Source organism: Emydura macquarii, unplaced genomic scaffold (genome assembly GCF_026122565.2).
Source record: "Emydura macquarii macquarii isolate MOO-44397 ecotype Brisbane River unplaced genomic scaffold, CSIRO-AGI_Emac_v2 contig_212, whole genome shotgun sequence".
NCBI classification, from domain to species: domain Eukaryota; kingdom Metazoa; phylum Chordata; order Testudines; family Chelidae; genus Emydura; species Emydura macquarii.
In genome coordinates, this window is record NW_027130349.1 from 8,662,106 (window position 1) to 8,683,189 (window position 21,084).

At 37.3% G+C, this 21,084-nt stretch overlaps 1 protein-coding gene across 2 annotated transcripts in view; it reads right to left on the reverse strand.

The window, feature by feature from the left end:
• DLGAP1 (DLG associated protein 1) overlaps window positions 1-21,084 on the reverse strand; it is a 571,137-nt gene that overhangs the window by 348,707 nt on the left and 201,346 nt on the right. For both annotated transcript variants that reach the window (XM_067547338.1, XM_067547348.1), the window contains exon 4: window positions 16,332-16,438. The gene's annotated coding sequence lies outside the window, so the exon portion shown is untranslated. The remainder of the gene's footprint in view (window positions 1-16,331; window positions 16,439-21,084) is intronic.

The following is a 21,084-nucleotide window of genomic DNA, read 5'->3' on the forward strand; positions in this document are numbered from 1 at the left end:
GGGAAGAAATGCAGACAGCTAAGAAAGAAAAAGATATCTGCCCCACTGACTTAAACCATGTACAAATTAGTATTATTGGCTAACTGGTCAAAAGAATTACAGTACATCTGCAAGTAGAGCATACACAACTGCCGTGGTGGCCCACTGCGATAATTTTTAGAAATACATTATGGGCCGCTCTTGCTGTTGTCAATCAAATCATTATAATATCTGTAGCTGATAAGATATTTGTTAGATTTTTTTTTTCATACTGTTGCACAAATAGTAGCCTTAAACAAGCTCTTTGGTCTGGGAAGGAAGTAGACTACAAAAACAGAAAAGTCAGTACTAAGGGAAAACTCCAGTATAATATAAATACAGTTGAGTGAACAGTGGATATTTTAATGATTTTTTCCCCAAATCTAAAAGTCAGCTGCTCTGATTATGCTAACACCTCTCATGTTCACTTTCTACGGATAATTCAAATCGTTTGAGTTTTGCTTAACTGAATACTTGCAAAAAGTGGAACTACTCAGTGCAAAATGGGTGAAATTCATTCCCATGCACAGGACCAGCATAAGCATATAAAACACTTCAGCCCTATCTTGATTATTATAGTCAAATATGCTGCTTGCTTTTTACACTGTTACATGATTTACAGAACAAAAACACAAACTGCATAGTGGATTGTAATATTTGAAATTAAAAATGAAAACTACCTGCAGCCCAAGAATTAATCACAAACAATTATGAGAGAATACTGAATCAGTGAATCATGAAGAAAAATTATGAACCATTTCACTCTGCCATTAATTGAAAGATCACTATATGTAACTAAGAAGAGTAAAGCAAATAGTTTTGAATCATACCAAAAATTTCTTAAGCATTTTTCATGATCTAGGTCAGTGGCACTCAACCTTTCCAGACTATTGTACTGCTTTCAGAAGTCTGATTTGTCTTAAATACCCCCAAGTTATACCTCACTTAAAAACTATTTGCCTACAAAATCAGACATAAAAATACAGAAGTGTCACAATCACACTATTAGTGAAAAATTGCTTACTTCCTCATTTTTACCATATCATTATGAAGTAAATAAATCTGAATATAAATATTGTACTTATATTTGAGTATACAGTATACAGAACAGTATAAACAAGTCATTGTCTGTATGAAATTTTAGTTTGTACGGACTTCACCAGTGCTTTTCACGTAGCCTGTCGTAAAAATAGGCTAATACTTAGATAAGTTGATGTACTCCTTGCAAGACCTCTGCATACCCCTGGTTGAGGGCCACTGATCTAAGTTAGGAAACAGGAAGCAGTTCACCATTGCAAGGCACGGGAAAGGCACAGATTTGCAGTCTTGTAAGATAAATTCTATTCTAAGAAAACAAAAACACAAATAGAAAAATAACTAAAAAATGTTTTTTTTAAGCACAGAAGTGTCTTCAAGACTTTTAAAGTCTCCAACTTTCCCATGCTATAAAACAGAAAACTGCATGTTCTGTCAGTCAAATTGTTTCCTGGTTTAATGAGCAGCTTTAAATTCTGTAAATTGATTACAGGCAGGGGCAATGGCAACTACTCTGAACTCCTAGAAACCCAGCTCACATGTCTCCTTAGTCAATCCATATGACCTGCCTCACTGTCATTTTATGACTGGTTATCCTGAAGCAAAACATGACAACCCCATTAGTTCTTTTTCTGAGGGCAGAATCACCACACCACTGGGGTGAGATTATGAGCTGTAGCATCTCTACAGTGGCCTGTAAAAGACAGGATTTATAGCTAGCCACAAGCAGTTCAAGACAGCCCTCTCCTGCAGAGAGAGGCAATTCTTAACATTTAGGCCCTAATATAAACTTAGAAATGAGATCAACCTAGCTACGTCGCTCAGGGCTATGAAACATTTCACATTCTGAGTAGCGTGGTTGGGTCAACCTAAAACCAGTGTAGACACAGCTAAACTTGACAGAAGAATTCTTCAGTCAATCTAACTACTGACTCCCAGAGAGGTGGATTAGCTACATGGATAGAAAAATCCCTTCCATCGACGTAGGGAACATCTACACTACAGTGGCGTAGCTGCAGCTGTACTGCTGCAGCGCTTGTAATGTAGACATAGCCTACATTCATTTACTTTTGAATAAAAGGCTTACAAAGAGGAAAAAAAAGAGAACTGGTTATGTTATGGATTTTCAAGGGAAGAAAGAATGAATAAATGAATGTCTATCAAATTATGTTGTGTGAATCATGCTATTTTTCTTCATAGAATCATAAAAGATTAGAGTTGGAAGGGACCACAGGAGATCATCTAGTCCAACCCCCGCTGCTCAAAGCAAGACTAACCCCAACAAAATCATCCCTGACAGGGCTTTACCAAGCCGCACCTTAAAAATCTCTGAGGATGGAGATTCCACCATCTCCCTAGGTAACGCATTCCAGTGCTTCACCATCCTCCTAGTGAAAAAGTTTTTCCTAATATCCAACCTTGACCTCTCCCACTGCAACTTGAGACCATTGCTCCTAGTTCTGACATCTGCCATCATTGAAAACACCCTAGCTCTATCCTCCCTGGAACTCCCCTTCAGGTAGTTAAAGGCTGTTATCAAATCGTTCCTCACTCTTCTTTTCTGCAGACTAAACAATCCATTGCAGACCACTCTGTTTCCTCGCTAAAAACATGCATTCATGTGCTATTATTGTAACTTTACATGCATAGCGGAAGATTGTGAAAACAGCTGAAATGCAATCCTGATGCACTTTCCTTTCTAAAGTGACTAAATATACACAAGGTCATATAATGTGTGTGACAGGCTTGCAGAGTGTCGTGTTGCAGAACTCAAGGTACATTTCCCATGCTGGGAAAACACTCTTTGGCAACCTTGTATATCACTAAATTTGTTAATTAGTGTGTATCAAGGCAGATAAAATGATAGGTTGTCACTTTATTATGGACAGCCCATGAAACTAACATTATTTACAGTCTACCAGCTAATCTGAGTCTCCCTTTCTTCCGCTGTTACTCAAACAGCCGCTTCCAATAAACTAATATACTTTAAAACATTTAGCTGCCTGACTTCTGCCAGTCTGTGCTTTAAACAACATTTGGTTTGAGAATGGGAGGCAAAATATGAAGTGTTTACTCATCAACATCCATGACTTTGTAAAATGAAATTGTAAGTGGACAGACAGTGGCTAAATTTACACTAAAGCACTAATGCAATTGATAGCAATCAACTCATTAGTTTCACAGTTATTTAGTTTTACATTAGTTATTCATTATCTTTAATGCAAAATTACCATTTTTTCAGTAACAGCAAAGAACTATTTGCTGAAAAGAAAGAAAAATATTTATTTGTAGAGAGATTTATTATGTGCCCATCACTACACTCTGGATGTATTCACATAATTAAAACAAAAAAATTAATTACACAGTTTAAACAAAAATTACTATAGGCAGTAACTATCACCAAGTACTTTGCTGCCTTCTCTAATAAATAGTATCACCTAACTCTTATATGATGCTTCTCATGAGTAGATCTCTAAGAGCTTTACAAAGGAGATCATTACAATTGCCGTTTACAAATGGGGAAGCAGACACACATTGAAGAAGGGATTTGCAGCTCTCTCAGGGGGTCAGTTGCAGAGTCAGGACTAGAACTCAGGTCTCCTGAGTCTCACTCTCAGTTAAATACTCTAACTGCTAGGCCACACTGCCTTCCTAACCCACTTCAGAGACTGATGACATGCATTTTGTCCTGAGAGTCTCTGGACACTAGCTCCAGAGCCAACTACCTTCCTCACTGAAAACACCCTGCTGCCAGCCCTTAAATGTTGGTTCCTACAGCAGGAGCGCATCAATTAATATTTAGGACAAAATTATAATTGTCGGTGCCTGCATGAACAATTTGTCATTTTAGGTGCTGCTGCTGATGGATGAAAGCTAATTGTGCTCTGTGTCAACAGAGTCAACTGACATGCCTACTCTTCCCGGATTATTCGACTCATATTGAATGTGGCATCTCAGGTCTTACTGAAAACCAGCAGCAGCAGTGAGCTCGCAAAAACATAACAAGATGCATGTATGCCATCAAACTCAGCTACAGCAGAGATATTAATGGAAGGTGAGTTTCTCCAAATACCTGGAATTGACAGGATCTAGGGAAGCGGTGGAAGCCGACTACATTCCCCTTTTCCAACAAAGTGCTACCGCCACAAATTTGAGACCATTTTCCCATTCAGTTTCAAATTCCAAGCATGCCATCCTCCCTATTAAGAAAGGGGCACACTCCAAATTTGGGGACTAGGATCCATCATTCCAAAAAAAGCTGTCGTTCCTTCAGAGACACACATGCCTCCCACGGAAGAGTGGCTTTCTTTTTAGTATACCCTCTCCAGTTCATTATTTGCTGCCTCACAGGGTGGGAAGAATCAATTCATTAATGTATGTGAGGAGCTCAGATACTATGGTGATGAGTGTTGACAAATATGCCAAGTTCCTGAAATATCTATGTGAGATCTTATCGAATTTAGTTTAAGTATCTTTGGAGACTGTTGCATTAAATGCAAAAAAAGTTATGTATTATTGTGGGCCTGGGTTATCAAAGGACTACCCCAAAAAAGGTGGCAGACAAGAATGTCTGCCACATGGTACGCTCACATCTTGAATACTGCATGCAGATCTAGTCACCCCTTTTCAAAAAAGATGCATCGGAATTGGAAAAGGTACAGAAAAGGGCAACAAAAATTATTAGAGGTCTTCCATATGAGGAGAGATTAATAAGACTGGAAATTTTCAGCTTGGAAAAGTGATGACTAACGAGGGATATGAGAGAGGTCTATAAAATCATGACTGGTGTAAAGTAAATAAGGAAGTGTTATTTTACTCCTTCTCATAACACAAAAATTAGGGGGTCACCAAATGAAATTAATAGGCAGCAGGTTTAAAACCAACAAAAGGAAGAATTTCTTCACATAACACACAGTCAACCTGTGGAACTCTTTGCCAGAGGATATTGTGAAGGCCAAGACTATAATGGGGCTCAAAAAGAACTAGATAAGTTCATGGAGGACAGGTCCATCAATGGCTATTAGCCAGGATGGGCAGGGATTGTTGTTTGCCAGAAGCTGGGAATGGGTGATGGAATTAATCACTTGATGATTACCTCTTCTGCTGATTCCCTCTGAAACACCTGGCATTGGCCACTGTCAGAGGACAGGATATTGGGCTAGATGGACCATTGGTCAGTATGGCCGTTCTTAGATTCTTAATGAACTTTTGGGACAATACCACCCCTATAAATGAAATAAATAATTTCAACCCAGAAAGAGTCTAAGTTTCAGAAAAATATCTACACTGGGTGTAAATAGAGACAACTTTGGCTATCAAAGTATTTATTTAGGCTGGGACTTGAAATCCCAATTTTATACTTGTCAGACACCGAATAATTATTAAGACAGCAGGAGAAAACAATGGAGAAAAGTAGGCAATTCACATTAGTCTAATCTAGTTTAAAACTAAACTAAATTAATTTAAAGCCAATGTTTGATATATAAATAACAAGTTTATCAAATATGCCATCAGTTATATTTCCCTGGCGGAGAACAACACAGTACTCATACTTTGAACAGCTTCCTTTGTTTCTGAGAGCGTATGGCTATAAATAAGTCTACCAGCTATTATCCTTTATTTAAAATAATGAATGTAAAATACTTTTCAAATGTCCAAAAAAAATTGTTTTTTACAAAGTTCAAAATTTGATCAACACTGTAGGTATTTCATTAAACTAGATGCTTCCACTTCATAAAGTTAAAAACTATTGCACATTTCCCTTGAGAGCAAACATTGACATTTAAATCAATTCAAGACTACATGGTAGAATAAAGCCTGTATTAGACATATAAGACAATAAAGAAAACATAAGCTGTTGGTAGTTGTAATAAACAGGATTCCACTTACCTAGCTCTTCAACAGCTCTAACCAAGAAGTATCTCTGAGAAGATATCTGGTATATTACAAAGTACCATAATATCACAAAATGCTCATTAAATGGTACTTAGAACTGACAGGACAGCTATGAGACAGGAAAGTAGTAATTAACCTAGGCTAATAAACTACATTTTGCCATCCAGAATTTGCTCTACCAATTTCAAACACAAATCAGCAGGATTGGATCATTTTTACTGAAACCAGGAAGTTTGACCTCTTGACAGATATTTTTTCCAATTTTTATTCACATACTAGAAACACATTTTAAAGAGGAAAAGATGACAGTTTTTCAAATTCATTAGGTTTTTTTGTTTAAATGCAAAAAACATTAAAAGCATAATAAGCAAATAAAATATAAGTATACATAAATCATACATATAAAGCACACTTAATGTGTACTACACTGAATTCATATACAAGTTCTGTATTGTAATACTGCCATCACTGATTCTCCTTACACTTTGGCTCCAGCCATTTACTTGACAGGACATACCACAACACACAAAACTTTGGGTTTTATGAGTACATCACTGTAGGAGAGAGAGTTTAGTAATTCAAAATGAAAACCTTCTATCTAAACCATCAAGTTTATTCTAGGAAACAGCAGATATTCAACACTAGATAAATAAATTCGGTTGTGCCTCAGGAATCTGGATACTTCCATCGTTAATGATTTTCTATTATCTCATATATTCAGGTCACAGATCTCAGTATAGCCCAAATTCATCATGCAAGTAGTCCCAATGTATTAGTCTGTCCAGCCTTAAAAATGATGTTGTATCAAACTTGGCAATTTCTAAAACTGCACTGCACCAATGAGTTATATCTGGGTCTGTCATACTTTTCCCACAGCATGTGCTTCTTTGAGCCATTGTGGCTCTAAGTAACTAGCTCTTTTCATGATTCTTTAAGAAATCTGACTGACTGGTGTCACCAAGTATCACTGACTCAAAGTTACACTGGAAATTTTGCTGCAGTACTAAGTTGATCCTTGTTATAACTTTCCTCCAAAAACGAATGGCCGTAGAGCAGTTCAATAGCCTCTGAGCCTGTGCTGGTATCATACCCAGCTTATATATCATGTAATAAGATATATCTTTAGCAGCTTTGTTGGTGGTATGGTATCTATGTACTCTCTAGATTGCTCTTGATTTTAAATCCAAAGATGCTCTACCGATGTTAATTAAAATGAACACCACTGGGTTTGAATGTATTTCCATCCTGATGTCATGTCTGCAGATTTTCTTCACTCCTGCTCTGGGATCAGTCTATTTGAGGGCAAATTCCATATCATGTTAAAGAAAATATGTTTTGACCTAACCAGTCCAATTTGTACATTCTAGGAAGGATGGGTTGTCTCATTTCATACCGCACAATTTACCTGTTGCACATATTCCAAATTTCATCTCAGGAGAGAAGTACTTCTAACTGGAGTTTATTAAATGATTTAGAAAACAGCTTAAAATATATAGTATACAGGTTACTGTTTGTAAAAAAAATTTCCAGCGGCATTTGGTTAAATTAAAAAATGAATTGCTTCATTTACCATACAGTTATTGTAGTTAACAAATGTAACTGTTAAAAATTAACCTTTGAAAGCTACATTCATTAAAAGAGGAATCCCCAGGTCTCTGGCAGTTAGACTTCTATTTTTGTACACACAAATGCAGAGAAGCCAATTGTGTGGATACTGGAATTATTTTACTAAGGTTTTTTACCATGAATGTCTTGATCTTGCAAACTCATAACATGTTTTTAACCATGTTAACTAAATTACTTGTTTTTCAGAGTCATGATTGCATCATGTGGCCTGAACATCCTTTTAGTGGTTGCTTATAGCTCTGACTTTTATAAACCGTCCAAAGAATATAAAGTAGTTGTCAGTACCAATTTGTCTTAAATATATATCGCTGCATCTCCTTGCTGGATTTGCTGGTCCATGCAGAGAATCTACACAATCACAATGAGAACTGCAGCAATCTCATCAGTATAATTTTCATTCTCATAATAATGTATGGTTCTTGAAGATGACAAATACCCTCTATAGCACTGATATAGCTGCAACAATCTACGATTAGATCTTAGTTGTTAAACAGATGTCTTATATAATCAGGTACCCAAAATATCTACAATAGATCAAACAGGGAATCGGAAGTATACAATGTACAATTTATTTATATTATCAGTTTAAAACATCGGGCTCACAAAGCACATTCACATATATATTTTATATTCTATTATAAACACCATTTTAGAATTGTGTAGGAATGGCAAGACACAAAATTATAAAAGTACATCATGTGCTAATAGCTACAAGCAGATTATCCTATTTTATGTTCTGTTTCTATATTGTTAATTTATAGCCTGTTCCTGACTTCGTGCTGAAGAATTCTCTCAGGATAAGGCCCACAGACTATTTTATTATTTATTTCACATTACTGCTCTACATTTATAGACAGGCTATTAGCTAAAATACAGAGTTCCACAGCTCTCACAAAAGTCAGAAGCATCACTATTGCCAAATCTAAACCTGATTAGAGAGAGACCAAGAGTTCTCATGCATGAAATTCAGTGTATGATCTCTACTTCATTTTCTCTGGCCAACTTTATACTCAGTTGCGAGTCTCTGAGAAGTGATCTACACACTTGCAAATAGGACCTATGTGGGACTGCCAAAGCTATTTAACAAAAATGGGGACTTCTAGGGGGAGTCCGGTGCAATAAACAAAATGGATCAATTCTGCAATAGCAGATAGAGTGTACGATAGGTTATTTATGTTGGTCTTGGCTGGCCATACATGTATTATATTCACTTTACCACTAATTCAATTTAATTCCCACTGAAATAGAGTTGTGCCTGTTGCAAACCAGACTAACATGGATGACTAACACCATAGATTGGGTGTGTTTCTAGCATGGTCCACCAGAGACTGGTTCTTGTCCCTAATGCTATTTTAATATTTTTATCAATAACTTGGAAGACAACAAAATCATATCTAATAAGTATGCAGACTGGGGGATTGGTAAATAAAGAGGACAACTCTAATACAGAGCAAGGTACATCACTTGATAAGCTGGGCACAAGCAAACAGTTTGTGTTTTAATACAGTTAAATGTAAATGTGTATGGCTTGGAACAAAGAATGTAGGCCATACTAAAACAATGAAGACTCTGTCTTGGAAGGGGCCTTAACAGGAGGACAAATATTTGATAATGAGCTCTTCAATCTAGCAGATACAGGTATAACAAGATCCTATGGCTGGGAGTTGAAGCTTGACAAATTCAGACTGGAAATAAGGCATACATTTTGAAACTGTTAGGGTAATGAATTACTGGAACAATTACCAAGGATTGTGGTGAATTCTCTGTCACTGACAATCTTTAGATCAAGATTGGATTTTTAAAAAAAAAAAAAAGATATGCTCTAGTTCCAAAGGAATTATGTTGTGGAAGTACTATGGCCTGTGATGCAAGAGGTCCACTTAGATGATCACAGTGGTCCCTTCTGGCCTTGGAATCTATGAATCTATTGGTGGGAGACATTCCAGTGGGAGTGTACCCCAGCTCCTATCAAAATAAGGAGAGCTGTATAAGGAGAAGTTCTGTGTGCACCTGCCAAACAAGAAATGACTCCCCGCTGCCCCGCCCAGATGCTCGGAAACAGAAAGTATTAGCTTACTAAAGAGTCTAAAAGACAAAGCTGTTGCTAGTATGCATGATGCCATTCATCCACTGAGACCTGGCCCCTATGTCCTTTCTCTGTTTTTAACAGATCACCAGCTGTATGGCACTGAGATACCATGATGATGGGTGAATGAGAAATACCTAGATCACTAAATGCATTCCATATAAGAAAGCATTTGAGTACTTAGGTCAGCCACTTCCAGGAGGAAAAAGCTAGTCTGAATAGCCTTTGATCCTCTAAATCCAGACACAAATAAATGCAGAGATTTTAAGGCCAGAAGGCTGTCTTTCCGCATAACATAATAGAATGGCACCCTCTAACTCTTGTGGTTGAACTACAGCATGCTTTCTTAGCAAGTCATAGAGGTTCACATTTTTAAAGGAGCCCAAGAGTGTTATTTTATTGCATTAAAATCATAGAAATGTAGGGCTGGAAAGGACCTCATGAAGTTATCTAATCCAGCCCTCTGAGCTGAGGCAGGACCGAGTAAACCTAGACCATCTCTGACAGGTGTTTGTCCAACTTGTTTTTAAAAGCTTCCAATGATGAGGACTCCATGACCTCACTTGGAAGCATATTCCAGAGCTTAGCTACCCTTTCAGCCAGGAAATTGTTCCTAATATCTAACATAAAATCTCCCTTGCTGAAGATTAAGCCCATTACTTCTTGTCCCACCTTCAGTGGACATGGAGACTAACTGATCACAGTCTTCTTTATAATAGCCCTTAACATATTTGAAAACTTATCAGGTTCCCCCCTCAGTCTTCTTTTCCCAAGATTAAATGCGCCCAGTTTTTTTTGTTTTTTGTTTTAACCTTTCATCAAAGGTCAGGTATTTTATCATTTGTGTTACTCTCTGCTGGACTCTCTCCAATTTGTCCACAACTTTACTAAATTATGGTGTCCAGAATTGGACACAGGACTCCAGCTGGAGCTTCACCAGCGCTGAGTAGAGCGGGACAATTACATCCCGTGTTTTACATACAACACTCCTGTTAATACATCCCAGAATCACGTTAGCCTTTTTTGTAGCTGCAGCACATTGATGACTCATATTCAGTTTGTGGTCCACTGTAACCCCCAGATCCTTTTGAGCAATATGACCATCTACCCACTTATTCCCCATTTTGTAGTTGTGCATATGATTTTTCTTTCCTAAGTGAAGTACTTTGCACTTGTCTTTACTGAATTTCATCTTGTTGAATTTAGATCAATTCTCCAATTTGTCAAGGTCATTTTGAATTTTAAACCTGCCCTCCAAAGTGCTTGCAACACTCCCCCAGCTTGGTGTCATCTGCACATTTTATAAGCATACTCTCCACTCCATTATTCAAATAATTAATGAAAATATTGAATAGTACTTGACCCAGGACTGACTCATTTGGGACCCTACTAGATACACACCCTCTCAATCTGACAACAAACCATTGATAACTACTCTTTGAGTACAGTCTTTTCAACCAGTTATGCACCCACCGTATAGTAATTTCCTCTAGACCACGTTTCCCTAAGCTGCCTCTAAGAATGTCATTTGCAACTGTGCCAAAAGCCTTACTAAAATCAAGGTTTATTGTCTACTGTTTCCCTCCATCCACTAGGTCAGTAATCCTATCAAATTGATTATTTAATCATTTGCTTCAGTGTCTTTCCAGGTATTGATGTTAGGTTGACTGGGTCCCCGGGTCCTTTATGTTTCCCTTTTTAAAAGATAGGTACGTTTGCCTATATTCAGTCCTCTGGAACCTCTCTTTTTGCTTTAAAGATTTATTCCCTGATTTTTGTTTTGACATGTGTATAGCTGGGAACAGAATTTTTGAAACAATTAAAGAGTTACTTTTATTTCAAATTTCCTCTTTCTTCTAATGGCCAAAATAGTTTGTCTTGCACCTCCCCCTCATTCTAAGCTTGTATGCTAGTAACTCATGGGATTTGTTTCTCTGCTCGTAGAATTATTGCTCAAGCCCTAATAAAATCTGTTCACTATTTTTTCCAAGAAGTATCATGTTCAGTTAGCCCCTGAGAGTTCTGGACTTTTTCAAGATTTCTTTAAAACATGTATCTTTACATTTTTGTTCCACTCTCTTTATTTCATCTAGACATCTGAGCTTCTCTTCTTCTCTCATGTGATTTTTACTTGAGGCTATACTTATTATGAGTTTATCCCTCATTACAGTATAAGCTACAACCTACAAATTAGCATTATTAGTAAAATACCTTTCGTTTCCCCTTCTATGCCATCTCAGACCACACATCTTTTAACTGGTGATTTTGTCCTCTAGGTCTTTTGCCCTTTTTCCCCAGGCCCAATCTGCTAGAGAGACTAAGACTCTAGCATGATCATACCATATCAGAGGTCCAATATCTGTCTAACAGTGAAAGGAAGAAATTAAATGAAGGAGAAATTATAATATAACCCATTCCCACACAGAGAAACTGTGGGTATGAATGAATCTAATAGTCCATTTTCTGACTCTCCCCCACTAACTTTCCTAAAGACTTTTCTTCTCTTCTGCCATGAGGCCTGTCTTGTTTCAAATTTATTCATATTCCCCTATTGTTATACTTACTTAACCAAACATGGCAAAAATGCGGTGAATTAATTGTTAGAGTCCCCTTTTTGGGGCATAAAAGGAGCATATAACTTCTCTCCTCATTAGTGAGCTGTTAGTCAAAAGATCTCTCTCCTCTCTCTGACTACACAAGGTTTCAAGTTGTCGTACTTTTCTCAAGTGTCACAGATTCACAGGGTCTGCTCTATGCCACAGCTTGTCACCAGTCTCCTGAGAGTCCCTCTTTAGTATCCCAACATCCAAGGATCCACACAGCTCCACAGGCAGGTGACTCACAGCTTCCACAGCTCCGAAACTGGGCCTTTGAGTGCTACCGATCCTTCTTTCTCTTCATGACCCTCTGCTACAAGTCCAGCCAAGCCAGACTCCTGCGGGAGACTTGTTCCTACACTTTCAGGATGCAATGCTCTGAGTAAATATCTGCAGTGACACCAGGCAGCCTTTTCAAATACAAGATAACCATTTATTAGTCACCTGGAATATAGAATAGCAAAGTCGGTAGGTTTGCATGAGAGAGGAGGGCTTAGGATATTGTTCCTATCAGTGGAAGCCTGGGCTCTGCTATGCCCTGCTCCCTTTTTGTCTCCCAGTCCCAAGAGAGTTCCTCCTGTGTCTGTGCACCCTACTCTTAACCCAGACACCTGACACCTTCCCTCTTCATTCTCCAACTCAGGGCCTTTGCTCTGCATCCCTGCAGAGAGGTAAATGTGGGGGATTCTTCTTCTCTTGTTGGTGGCTAGATGTGAATGTCCCAGCCATTGGTGTTCCCGTTGTCTCTTCCAGATCCTCCAATCACATGTGTAGGCTCTATTCACTTAATTATCCTGGTCTCCAACCAGGTGGCTATGTCAGTCAAACACCAGATTCTTTCCCATTACTCTCAGTGCATAGCAGTACAAAGCACAGAAGGAAATTGAGGTGCACATATGAATCATAAAAATATTACCAAAATTCCCACATTCGTCACATCACTACACTTGCGACCTCCCTCTATTCTATTTTGGCCCAGGAAAAGAACTCCTGTTCAAAGCAGCCATAAATGAGTACGCTTTCATAAACCTTCCAAAAATATGAGTCTTTCTGCAAAAGACTAGCTCGTGATGGGATCATATCAGTTCAGTCATGACCCTTCGCAATTTCACAGCTTGATTTAAGCCCTGTTCATTTGATTATTACTTATTATTTGCATTACCATGGCACCTAGGAGCCCCAGTCATACACCAGGACCCCATTGTGTGTTACGCAATTAATCAATGGAGTCCCCATAATGTTTTGGTTACATGAATGCTATTTTAATAAGAATTATTTCCTCTGTTAGATTTCCATTTGTTATTTCCTTACATGATCTTTCAATTCCTTCTCTAATAATTTGATACACTATTTTTATTGTGAACATATCTGTTGCTTGTCCTCTCTTTCACCTCCATCCCCAATTCCCTAAATATATTGCCATACTGAAAGGCCTCCCCTGTGGCATTCTGTACTCTCAGTTTCTAATGAAGGAGTCTCTTTTTTGTACCTTGATTGTACCTTTAGTGAGTAGGCAGAGAGTTATGATATTAAAAGAGGGCAATGCTCATATATACCTATAGATTCCTTTACACCTAGCCCTTGATTGTGCTTCTAAAGCAAACTTTTAACAATATTATTCCCTGCTATCAGTTCCTGTACCTGGTGCAATGGCAGCCCTGGGCTGTCAGAAGATGCAACAGTGAGGAAAATCCGGTGCAGACCCTGATACCTAGGGCTGGAACATACGCTCTGTTGCTCCGTGCACATGCTCAGTCCTGTTGTGAGGGAACTGGAGAATGCACAATGCAGACAGAACATTTGGAGAATTTGGTCATGAAATTCTAGTAAGTGTCTACTGAGCATGGGTGAAATGAGATTTTCAGAGACTCAATTTGGCCAAATATGGGTAGATTTTCACAGGAACAGCAAAAGGCACATCCGTGACACCAATTGATGCCCCTCAAGTGTCACGTTTCAAATAATTTGCTCCAAAGAATGCAGTGTTACCACTTCTCAATGGTTGTTAAGAATTTTTTTTTAAACTCAGGCAAAATATATTTTTCCTTAGCCTCATTCTGAGAAATGGCTGCAGTTTTGAAAAGAAAAAAAAAATCCTCAGGCAGACACTCAGAATGGAAAATTCCAGCACAAATGGTTGAAGTTTGGTAAAGTTATAAGCAACTGAAAACAGGTCTTATGATGGTAAATGTCAGGCAATGCTACCTATAACATAGGCATTGTTGACTATAATATGTACACACATGAATATGCATGCACACAAGCACACACAGAGAGAGAGATGTTTTAGATTTCAATTTGCACTCTAGCTGATGCCAAAACATATAAGCAATTAATACATTTTTTATTGAACAATGTATTGCTCTTTTATGTAGCAACTTTTATGTGGGAAAGTTAAAGCGGTTTACCAGCATTAACTCTCACCATGCCTTCAAGTATTATACCTGTTTTACAGAAGGGTAAAACTGAGGCATAAAGAGTTGAACAGACAAAAGTTATTGGCACAGCCAGGCAAACGACAGTGGCATTCTGGTTCCACGTCCTAACCAGCAGTCAATGCTTCTTCCTTTAATATATACACAGAGGACAATTAATCATGGATATAGTTTGGCAGTTTCAGAAATATTGCCAACAGCATTGATACTTTCTTTTATTGCCACCAAATGTACTAAAATGCAATGCAATTGCCATTACAGGCACTACTTTAATTTAAATTAACTCTTAAAATACACACGGACATACCTATTGATAAGTAGCTACTTTTAAAATCAACAGAGCATATATTAGACCCTGATAACAAATGGGGAAAGAAAATCACTGATCTGAAAATGTTCCAGAGACTGCAACAGTGTATTTGATAAATCAAGCTTAGCCAACTCAGGGAAATTTAGGAAGTGCAAGATAAGCATAGTACATACCTAATTTCCATGTTCTATTGATTACAGGTATAATATGGTACAAAATTAAATTTCCTTGATTTTTTCAGAGGTGCACTAAAAGCAAGTGCAGAGAGTTATTTTACAAAATAATTACAGTTTTGTAGCTGAATGACTAATGATCTGAAAGGAAACCTTTCTTTAAAAAATAGAAGTTTCCACTCCTACTATGTGGCTTGTCAGGGCTGTTGTGTAGTAATGCTAAAGGCGAGATACTATACCATTTAATTTTCTATTGCCTCCATTAAATTAACATTGGGAAATATAATTTTTTTCTTTGTTTTATGTCCAGATAGGATGTATCTGAGTTTGCATAGTGGGTAGTATGCATTCTAAAGCCATTCCTTCATTTCTGCCAAATTATAATCTAATTTTTTTGCTGGTGGACAACTGCCAATGATTTTAAGGGTAGGATAAATTTTACAAGTAAAAGAAAAAATATGTTGATGGAGTAAATCAAACTGAGCCACATTTCACCACCATACCAATTTCCCCCAATAGGGCAGAGCTGCTAGAGGCTTATTTATCTTCAACATGTGTATGAGGGCCATAAGATCCTGTTTTTCTGCAGCTTTCACTGTAAGGAAGCTGTGAAGAGAGCAGTTCTTTAACTCTCAAAGCTCCTCTAGGCCAGTCCAATGGTCCTTCCAAGAGGCTCCTGCCCTTCCCCCTTTTCTGTTCTGATCTCTCTCCCTCTCTCCCGCCCCTGCTTCCTTCAGGCCAAACCAATCCTTTTTCTCATGCTTTCTAATCTGGCTCCACAGTTACAGCACATGCAGTCCTTTGGGGCTTTACCCAACAGTTAAGTTTATATATTACATTTTTCTGTTCATGCAAGTCCCATGAAAACAGTTTACTGAGATGGAATAATGTTCACAGAAGACTAACAATGTTAATGCCATATAAAACCTGCAAACCTAGATGTCTACAGACACGGGCACCAAATACAGATACTTTGCCAACTGAAAGATAGCAAGTAACCAGATTTAGATTCATTTAATTAAGGAGGCAACCAATTTGGGGTCAATTTATTTTATGGTTGTTTGCCCAAAATGTGCAGTGCTATGGAGAAACATCTGAAAGACCAAATGCAGAGACCGACTGAAAAAAAAATCAGACTAAGAAAAAAGGGCTTACCTCCTTTAATCAGTTTTCCATTTTGGTTTGTTTCAAGGCTTAAAGAAGGAGAATTTTGCAAAGTCTTTAATGCAGATGTCAGTTGCGATATGTGATGCTTGACTGTTCTGAAATGTAATCAAAATGCAATAGGTAAACTATTAGCCTGAAACAAGGTGAAAATTAATAAATCTCACAAGCAACTACTCATTCAGCCATTAAAAGTCATGGAGAGATTTTCATACCAAAGCTACTTGTTGCCACATTTGACGTTTTTCTGCTTGAAAGAAAAAAACAAATAGAAAACTGAAGCATTTATAAAGCCACATTCCTGGTATGGTATAATTGACCTCTCCCCAAACAATGTACAAGCACAGAGTTTGTTCCCTTACCAAACCAATAAAAAGATAAAGATGTATACATTTGGCTTTGATAGTTTCACCACTTTTGACATACTGAGTTTTCTTTCCTCTCACCTCTTCCTTCCACTCTACTCCCACACCCCCCTTCTCCTACAGCCTTTTTCTCACACGGCAACTTTCAAAGCAAACATCCTGCTTGTGACTGACAGGATGGAGAAATAATGTCAAAACAACTCCACAGATCAGCTAGCAGAAGGTAGCTCAATATGAGGCAACTCCCCCACCAGCATCAAACTCCGCCATCAGCATCAGTAGCTGTTGAAATTCTGACAGCCAATCATATACATATTAAATATATATAAAATGTGCATTTAAAAATTGTTAAAGGTAATTGAAAATATTTCTTTTCAAGCCACTCTCTCTTTGTATCAAAAGTTTCTTTATTTTCAACTTGTTAAAGTGATATAGATTATCTTCCCCCTCTAGTGGCATGAAAACTGTGTGTTGAGAATAAAGTAAATAATGTTAAATGCATTTACAAATCCTTGCCATGTAAATATCAAACAAAATATAACAGTCAACTTTTATTTAGAGAAACATTACATAGTAATATAATCAGACCTCTCTGTTTAACAGAGTGTTACCATATTACAGAGTAAGCACCTTTACACTGCCTGTGACAAAGCATTACCTTTTTTTTAAACTTGATGATGTCACAGATTCATAGACTCCAAGGCTGGAAGAGATCACTGTGGTCATCTAGTCTGACCCCTTACATAACACTGGCCACAGAACTTTCCTGAATTAATTCCTGTTTGTACTAGAGTATATCACCTAGAAAAAACATTTACTATTGACAAAGTCAATCTGTAAAACTAATAATCTCCCTCCAACAACTAGAAATCATGCTGCATGCTGCACCACAATCAATTACAAATATAATTAAATAATATGAAGGCCCAAGTCTACTTAAGCCTTCTACCAAGTCAACCAATTCAACTAATCCACGCGCAGCAAATATTAAATGCAATTCTTTATTTTCCACAACTCAACCGCTGATGTATAGTAATAATAATGCACACAGATTTTGCTCTAAGTCAAAACATACTGATTATTTTCTCCCATGACAACTGGGACACTGCATTACCAATACTGAGCTGTAAGTATCTTCTGTCACACTGCAGCATTTAGCCCCATTGAATTTACCACCAATTACATACACACATGTAAGACTATATATCAGTCTAAATTGAAAAGGAGCCACCCTAAAGCTATTTAACAATAAAGGACTAAAAATCAATGTAGATTAAAGCACTCTATAAAGAGTGATTTTTAATTAAACTATTTTAGAAAGTCAACAGATAATCATTATCGACAATCACGTTTTCCTGTACCTAAAGCAGAAATTATTCATATCTTTAAAAAATGTACTGATTTCAGTGTCTAGCACACAAATGAAGAGACATTTTAAATCTCTGAATCACTGAAGACTTCAGCTGTGCACTCTGCAAGAAGTGAGAAGTGTCTAAAATCATGCTGACAGCTCATGTCACTTGCCAACAATATTTTCTAGTGATGATATAGATGGGTATCTGTTTACATGGATAACAGATTAAATCTGATTTCATTCATTCAAGATTAAAATATATATTCATAACATTATAGCAGTGTGTGAATGACAGACACTTAACTCTTGCTGTTCCACAGCAACTATATTATTCTGAATCTGATCTCAAGCATTAATTGCATATGAAACTGACTTGTTAGTCTACACATAACAAAGAAAAAATCCGAACATAGGCCTTTATCCTGCTGTGAAGCCTGTAAGTGGAAATTTCCTATGAAATACTCCAATAAAACCAATGGGAAGTTCTACATGACAACTGATGATCTCTGCTAGTTAGCTTCAGGACATGGCCCCTTCTAGTTCGCTCTTTTATGCAACTGAAAGAATCAAGTTAATGAAGACTAAATAGTTCTAAAATGTTTTCAGATGAGATTTCTCCATCTTCAGATGTCCAATTCACCTGAGAATGTTGCACCATTAGATTCTTATTGTTCATTATTAGGCCTGTATGAACGAGTGCCCCAGCTCTAGTTTGAAAAATAATCAAATCAGAGTAACAACATGAAATGGTTAAAAAAAAAAAAAAATGGATTTTTTTTTTTTGGTGAGACGTTTACAGAAAAAAATGTGTCCTCAATCCAAAAAAAAAAAAAAAAAAAAAATTCAAAACTCAAAACTTTTAAAACTCTAACAGCAACATTTTAAATGTGTGTAAAACAAAACAAAAACAAAACAAAACATGTCTCCTTGAAAAAGCTCACTTGGTTACTTACCAAGGTCTCCTCTTCCTGTTTATTTGGGAATTATTTATGCAACTTCATGTAACAGTGGGGTAAAAGGATGAGTCTTCTCCCATAGCTCATGTATGGGTAAGTTCATCCTGGAGGAAGAGCCATTAAAAGTGGACATTTATCATCTGCAATACTTGAAAACATTGTATAATTTGCATATTTTCCACTCCAAGTGCAGAAAATAGTGCAATAAATATCAATTTTTAATGGCAGAATGGCCTGAATGACATTCCCCATTCTACATGACTGAAATATAGCTGATATCCTTTTTCTATGGCTACCATCCATTGGTACTGACTGGTGTATTGATCTCCAGACACACTGCAGTGGGTTGGGGGATTAGCACTACCTTAACTATGGGAAGTAAATTCTATCAGAGGATATCATACTATTGTCCTGTACTGGATGGCATTAGAGCTGCTCAAATATTGGTGACTCTTTTGTCCATTGTGGAGTAACTGGCCTCTAAAACACATTATTACTTATATAATTATGCTAAAAATATTGCTATTGGAGACTCTCAAGGTTATGAATGTTAGCCCTGATGTACCACGTAAGTATGCAGTAGCAAATAGTTATAGACTCTGCGAAGCTCCATTTGCTCGATTATCTCCACATTAGGATCTTAACAGAGAAGTACTACGGACTAATGCAGTTCACAGTAGACACTAGCACACTGTACATAAAAACACAGCAATTCATCCTCACTACGGCTCACTGAAGACAGAAGGATGTGAAATAAGAAGCCATAAGTCAGAAATCTCAGAAGGGCTCATGTTAAAGATGGGGTGGGAATCACAGGGAAGGAAGTCACCAGTAATCTGGAGGGAGGCCATGAGAAGCCTAATGAAGATTATGGGGGAGAAGAAAGCTTGTTACCTTAAAGGAAGAAAGGAGAGGTCATATACAACATTTATATCATGCACAGTCCTAACAGCTGATATGCCATTAACATTGATAATCTCTCATTACGCTGAACATCACCTGGTGAACATAAGTATTCTGAGCGATGTGAAACCCTCTGGTCTCACCCTGAGTGTAGTTTACCAATCAAATGAAACTTCATTTTCTGACTACCACAGAAAAAATGTCAACCAAAAGTTTTGCATTTTGTTGAATTAGGATATAATGATCTGACATATATTCAAAATTATGTCCAATGGTAGCAGTGCTGACAGCATAGAAATAGGCATTACGGTGCAAAAGCATAATTACAGAACTAGCTTCAAGAAATGTATATTCCACGTAAATCAAATATCAGAGTTTTCTTGAACATAAGGCAAGAGAACAGGGGATAATCAAACATTTTACACATAATTATTACTTTAAAAATATTTATTAGGCACTATCCAATGAGCCATAACATATTCTCACTGCAGGTGTGGTGGTGATAGCACTCTGATAATTGCAGAGTCAAGTGACACAACGCAGAGCTCATGTTACAAATTTTAATCTATCATATACCTTTGTTCATCTGGCCCATTCTCTGCCTACAAATTCATCCATGCTGGAACTACTTCTAACATTTCAAACCTCTGTCACTTTCAAAAAAAAATTAACCAGATTGGGGAGAACCATCTTTCCCCCTTTCTCTCCCACACACAATGTATAATTTGTCCTCCAAATTGTTCTGGCCTGAGGCCCAAGACAGGCAATATTCAGTCCTGGACTAGTGACAGGTTTATGGTCTAATATCTCATGACCCATCCTTATTAGAAAAGTAAATGTTCCAAAATATCAGACTTTAAAGTTGTCACATTTTTATGACGAGTAAGTTCTATTTTAGTGCTTAATAATTAATTTTTCCCCCCTCGCCCTCAGAGGTCTATACAGGGAAACATGTCTGATGACATCTTGGTGTAAAGAGACAAAATTAGTCTCACCAGAAAAACATGTTTAGAAATGTTTTAGAAAGTGTCAATTTCCTATGATTTATATGAGACATACAGGATACATAAATGTGTGCTTAAGAGTTTTACTGGCACTCATTTGGAATACTATATAATGTATTAGCTTTGCCTCTATATTCTGTGTTGTGGCCTATCCAATCTTAT